The following is a 7,094-nucleotide window of genomic DNA, read 5'->3' as shown; positions in this document are numbered from 1 at the left end:
CGCTAGAATCCTTGAAATATAATTAAAGTTAGGAAGAATAATCAATTTAATTGAATAAATTCCCACCATAAACTAAGATTGAAGAACTTCTTCTTGTCCATGTTTTATTTTTGGAGAACTGGAAGCATATTGATATCCACTATCTTATCCAACTCTGATGTCAATAGAATCCCCAGATACTTCATACCCGATTGCATCCACTTGACATTAAAAGGGGTAACCATGGCTGATGGGCATATTGTAGAGACTGGCATAGCCTCAGATTTATGCCAATTAACCTTATATCCAGAAATAACAGAAAATATCTCCACAGTTTTGAGCAGTGGTGGAATTGATGACATTGGGTTTTTTATCAGCAACAGAATGTCATCAGCATATAAGAACAATTTAAGTTCCTCTCCCCCATTATAAACTCTCTGAATCTCTGAGTTTCCCCTTATAGAGATAGCCAGAGGCTCTAAAGATATCAAAAACAGAAAAGGAGAAAGAGGGTCTCCCTGTTTTGTAGATCTAGATAGTTTAACAAATTTAGAAATCATTCCATTGGTCTGTACAGCTGCACTCGGACCTGAATACAGGACATCAATACAACTCATAAACCCAGGACCAGAACCTAATCTACTTAGGACAAACTTGTGAAACATTCTACCCCGTCATCAAGAGACAAAGCAGTGACATGGCAAGACGCAAACGTATTCAGCCACATGAGATGCAATGAACGTCTGAAGATATCACTTGAGTTCCTATTTTTGACAAAGCCAACCTGGTCAGTGTGGAAGATATTGGGAATAGTTTTTTTTCCAGTCTAGAGGCCAGAATCTTAGATAACATCCATCTATATTAGTAAGGCTGACAGGTCTATAACTTCCAGGGTCAGTCAGGTCTTTACCCTTTTTGGGGATTCAAGTTATTAGTGCTTCCTTCAATGAATCAGGAAACTTATTCTAATGCACTGCTTCAGTGAATACTTCAGTCAGTATAGGGGCTAGTATATCTACATAAGACTTGTAATACTCTACAGGTACGCCATCTAAACCTGGTGATTTTCCAGCACTTAGCTGGGCAACAGCCTTTCTAACCTCCAGCTATGAAAGATCCATATACCCAGCTTGTTCTGAGAAAATGTTGGGCAACTTTAATGCACCAAAAAAGTTATAATCTGCAACCACTGAGTTATCCTCGGACTGGTTAATACCCTTTGTGCCAGGAAATAACTTATCTTGATTCATTATGGCAGGAATAATATTACTGTCATCTCTTTTCTTCAGCTGGCTCACCAAAAGTTTTCCTAATTTATCACCTCCTTCATAAAACTTGCTTCTCATCGTAAAAAAAGGCATATTCCGCCTTAGCGTTGTACATCTCATGTAGCTGAAATTTTAAATTCAAATATTTGTTTCAACAAAATCACAGAATCATTTTTTCTTTAATGTATCTGATGTTCTAGTGTATCAGCTTTACCTATACTTTCTTTCTTTGTAAGGAGGAAGATGATCAGCTTTTCTAAAACAAAGGCCTTTGAAATGTTCCATACCACAGCCAATGTTTCAGTAGAGCCCATATTCTCTTTGAAAAGTCCTCTCCAAGTGATCTCTCAAATTCATCATCCTGTAATAATAACGTGTTTAAACGGCACCTACTTCTTCTAACTGTTTCCCCCTGTAATTCAATTTGTAATTCCACTATGGCATGGCTCTTATATCTGATCACAGTTTCTGTAATTCTGCTAGAAAAAAATAAAATAATCAATTGTAGAATGTAAAAAAGATATACACCTTTTCATGTGGGTTCAGCAGACACCAAATACTACAGTGGGGAAAAAAAGTATTTAGTCACCCACCAATTGTGCAAGTTCTCCCACTTAAAAAGATCAGAGAGGCCTGTAATTTTCATCATAGGTACCCGTCAACTATGACAGACAAATTGAGAATTTTTTCCCCAGAAAATCACATTGTAGGATTTTTTATTAATTTATTTGCAAATTATGGTGGAAAATAAGTATTTGGTCACCTAAAAACAAGCAAGATTTCTGGCTCTCACAGACCTGTAACTTCTTCTTTAAGAGGCTTCTCTGTCCTCCACTCGTTACCTGTATTATTGGCACCTGTTTGAACTTGTTATCAGTATAAAAGACACCTGTCCACAACCTCAAACTGTCACACTCCAAACACCACTATGGCGAAGACCAAAGAGCTGTCAAAAGACACCAGAAACAAAATTGTAGACCTGCACCAGGCTGGGAAGACTGAATTTGCAATAGGTAAGCAGCTTGGTTTGAAGAAATCAACTGTGGGAGCAATTATTAGGAAATGGAAGACATACAAGACCACTGATAATCTCCCTCGATCTGGGGCTCCATGCAAGATCTCACCCCGTGGGGTCAAAATGATCACAAGAACGGTGAGCAAAAATCCCAGAACCACACGGTGGGACCTAGTGAATGACCTGCAGAGAGCTGGGACCAAAGTAACAAAGCCTACCATCAAAGGGACCAGGACGACTGATCCGTGTATAGGAAATAATGAATGGGGCCATGTATCGTGAGATTTTGAGTGAAAACCTCCTTCCATCAGCAAGGGCATTTAAGATGAAACGTGGCTGGGTCTGTCAGCATGACAATGATCCCAAACACACCACCCGGGCAACGAAGGAGTGGCTTCGTAAGAAGCATTTCAAGGTCCTGGAGTGGCCTAGCCAGTCTCCAGATCTCAACCCCTTAGAAAATCTTTGGAGGGAGTTGAAAGTCTGTGTTGCCCAGCGACAGTCCCAAAACATCACTGCTCTAGAGGAGATCTGCATGGAGGAATGGGCCAAAATACCAGCAACAGTGTGTGAAACCCTTGTGAAGACTTACAGAAAAAATTTGACCTGTGTCATTGCCAACAAAGGGTATATAACAAAGTATTGAGAAACTTTTGTTATTGACCAAATACTTATTTTTCACCTTAATTTTACAAATAATTTCATAAAAAATCCTACAATGTGATTTTCTGGAATTTCTCATTTTGTCTGTCATAGTTGACGTGTACCTATGATGAAAATTACAGGCCTCTCTCATCTTTTTAAGTGGGAGAACTTGCACAATTGGTGGCTGACTAAATACTTTTTTTCCCCCACTGTATATACACCAAGCCCAAGTATTTTGTCACACCAGCCTTCACTTTGGCTCCCCGTCCTGTCCAGCACAGGCGTTTGGCGTCGCTGGCCTTCTAGCTGCTGCTGAACCTACTGCTGGCAAACGCCCTTCACTCATCAACCCCGGACTTGTCTCGTCATCATTACACACACCTGGTTCCAATACTCACTCTATCACTGTATATATACTCCCTCTGCCATTTGTCTTTGTTGGTCATTGTAAATGTTACTTGTTTTCCTGAGAGGAATCTCTCCTACTATTCCCTGAGTACTTTATATTCAGCACTTTGGGTTCGCCCTGTGCCTTTTTGCTTATGGAGATATATTTTAAGCACAACAGCGTTTGGGTTTCGTCCAGCTTTGATCTATAGTGCTTAAATAAATTCAGTAGTTCTAAACCTGTGACTGCCTCCTGCCTACTCCTCTCTACACAAGTTACAGAATAACCGAACCAAGAAAACAGGAAGCAGCAGGACATCCTGACCTCTCCGCTGTAGGATCGAACTCCGCCACTACGATTCGTGCCTGGAGCGCCTTGGGACTGCCATGGACGTGGTGCTCTGGGCCATACGCCAACTGCAGGCTACACCACCGCGGTCATTCCAGCCACCCCACCACCATCCACATCACCCGGTCCAATCAGCAACGTCCACCTGCCCATCCCGGAGCGGTTTGACGGCACCCCAGCTCACTGTAGGGGGTTTCTCCTGCAGTGTGACGGTCATGCCGTGACGGCCTCCGAGAGGGACAAGGTGGCCTTGGTGATCTCGGTGCTGACAGGCCGGGCTCTGAAGTGAGCGCACGCCGTCTGGGAGAGGGACGGTCCAGAAGTGCAGTCCTATGAGCACTCCACCCAACTCTTCTGTGCCGCCTTCGACCACCCAACAAAGGGCAGAGAGGGGGGTGAGCATCTCCACTGTCTACGTCAGTGGTCCAGGACAGCGTCGGAGTACGCTCTGGACTTCTGGACGGTGGCTGCGTCCTCTGGCTGGAACAACCAGGCCCTGTTGACGGTTGTCTGCAGCAGGCTACAGGCGGCCGTCCAGACTGAGCTGGCCTGTCGTGATGAGGACCTCACACTGGACCAGCTCATCACCATGGCCATCCGCCTGGATAATCTCCTGCGTGCCCGTCGTCGCCCATCCCGGGGGTTCGGGTCTCTCCCAGGAACCTCCAGCGAGACTGAGCCCAAGGAGGAGGGCATGACACACCTTCCCCCTGTGGAACGTCAACGCTGCTGTCAACAGGGTTTCTGCTCCTACCGCGTGGAGTTGGACCACCCCTGGAACACCTGTCCCAGAAGGAAAACCAGGCGACGAAGCGACAGGCAGTTGAGTGTTCCTGCACCTTCCCAGATAGGCATGGACGTGCTTTTCTCCTCTCTGTCCAGCTAGCCCGTCCTCCTCCCTGTCACCTTCCCTGACTATCTTGGTCCCCCACTGCGTCCTGCCCTTGTGGACTCATGTGCTGCAGGCAATTTCCTAGACCGGTCATGGGCCTTATCATTATGCATTCCTCTAGTCCCTTTAAAAACCCCTATCCCAGTCCATGCCCTAGACAACTGTCCCCTAGGAACAGGACTGGTGCGCCAGACCACGATTCCCATTTCCCTCACAGTTAACCACAACCACCATGAACACATCACTTTCCCCATCTTAGACTCTCCTTCACTCCCCGTAGTTTTAGGTTTCCCCTGGCTACATTATATTGTGGACAGAGAGGAGGTTGTTGGGTTCAGTCGCAGGATTGTCAGGGGAGGTGTCTCTCTGTGTCAATCTGTGCCACCTCCGTGGAAAGTCCGGACCAGGCCACCCACGTCCCTATCCCAGAGGAATACCGGGACCTACAGGTGGCCTTTTTGAAGACTCGTGCCATGTGTCTGCCCCCTGATCGCCCATGGGACTGCACTATCGACCTACTGCCTGGTTCTACCCTCCCGCGGGGGCATATCTACCCTCTCTCGTATGCAGAGACCGAAGCCATGGAGGACTACGTCCAGGAGGCGCTGGCCCAAGAATTCATCCGTCCGTCCACCTCTCCGGCCTCTTCCAGCCTCTTTATCATGAAGAAGAAGGACTGAGGTCTCTGCCCCTGTATCATGTAGTATCGAAAAGTGTTAAACAGCAGAGGTAACTCTGGGTCTTCCATTCCTGTGGCGGTCCTCATGAGAGCCAGTTTCATCATAGCGCTTGATGGTTTTTGCGACTGCACTTGAAGAAACTTTCAAAGTTCTTAAAGTGTTCCGTATTGACTGACCTTCATGTCTTAAAGTAATGATGGACTGTTGTTTCTCTTTGCTTATTTGAGCTGTTCTTGCCATAATATGGACGTGGTCTTTTACCAAATAGGGCTATCTTCTGTATAACACCCCTACCTTATCACAACCCAACTGATTGGCTCAAACGCATTAAGAAGGAAATAAATTCCACAAATAAACTTTTAACAAGGCACACCTGTTAATTGAAATGCATTCCAGGTGACTACGTCATGAGCTGGTTGAGAGAATGCCAAGAGTGTGCAAAGATGTCATCAAGGCAAAGGGTGGCTATTTGAAGAATCTCAAATATAAAATTTATTTTGATTTGTTTAACACTCTTTTGGTTACTACATGATTAAATATCTGTTATTTCATGGTTTTGATGTCTTCACTATTATTCTACAATGTGGAAAACAGTAAAAAAAACAAAAAAAAACATGGAATGAGTAGGTGTGTCCAAACTTTTGACTGGGACTGTATGTAACAAATATTTTTTTAATCCCTGAACAATGGTTTCAGCACATATCACCCGACCCAGATCATCCTTATACTGTTGTAGCAAGGTTACGTTTAAATGTTTGCTAAAAAATATTGCCACCCCGTGCTTTCTATTTGAGAATGAGCTATGACCAATATTTCCCACCCAGTCCCTGTCCCTGTCCCTTTCCATTTCATTATTTCTGTTTCTGATAGGTATACATGCAATATCTACGTTCTTTGATTTAAGATAGGATAAGCATTTCCTTCTTTTCACTGGATTTCCCATTTGGAATAACACACCGAACAAAAATAACAATAACCCCATCCCCACCCTTCCATCCGTAATCCAATGGAGCATTAGGCCTTTGCTAAACTCTGCCCTGTATAACACTCCCTGTGCCCCTCCTGGCTTGGCCCGCTAAGCTTCCACTGTGAGGCCGCTATTGCATCCCCCTCTTCACCCTCCATTTCTCAATAAATCACTTTAAGACATTGACAATACACCAGAAGAAAATAAGAAAATAATTTCAATTAATAAACCATGACTAAATTATGCATTGATAAATTATAACTTTTTGATAGCATTTCCAAAACAAATCCCGCAAAATGAAACAACTATTGTTGTAAGTGGTTGCGCTCAACCCCACCCGCCTCGAGCTGCTGGCTGGGCGAAGCCCCAGCCCAAAGGGATTTTCCAAGGACAGGAAAGACTAGGTCCGGCAGGACCCCCGGGACGGCATGGAACGAGTGCACACACAAACTCCAGGGTCAGTAGGCCTACAGCCTATGTTGTCTACAGCAAACATTGAAGGATCATTTAGACCCATTCAACTTTTTTTTTTAAAGTGCACTGTCTAATATCTACAGTATTCACTAAATATTCAAAAAACAAGTCTCGTGATTCAGGTTATAGCCCTTACATCCATTAATTGTAACTCGAAGTAAATTCACTATCAGGTAGAAAAAAAAGAAGAAAAAAACCCTCAAAGGATGCAGCAGAGAACGAGAGAGAAAAAAACAAAATATATAGCATAGTTATTCATATCTACCAACCCTCCATCCATCCCTGTATTTCCTATAAACTAAATGCTCACAGCTCTTCTTTTTGTTGCTAGTGATTGTCTTTCTCTATACACAGTAGCAGTCAAAAGTTTGGACACAGAATGCTGTGGTAGGCATGCTGGTTAAGTGTGCCTTGAATTCTAAATACATCACAGACAGT

This window comes from Coregonus clupeaformis, chromosome 3, assembly GCF_020615455.1.
Source record: "Coregonus clupeaformis isolate EN_2021a chromosome 3, ASM2061545v1, whole genome shotgun sequence".
NCBI lineage: Eukaryota > Metazoa > Chordata > Actinopteri > Salmoniformes > Salmonidae > Coregonus > Coregonus clupeaformis.
Note: the sequence above shows the minus strand (reverse complement) of the source record.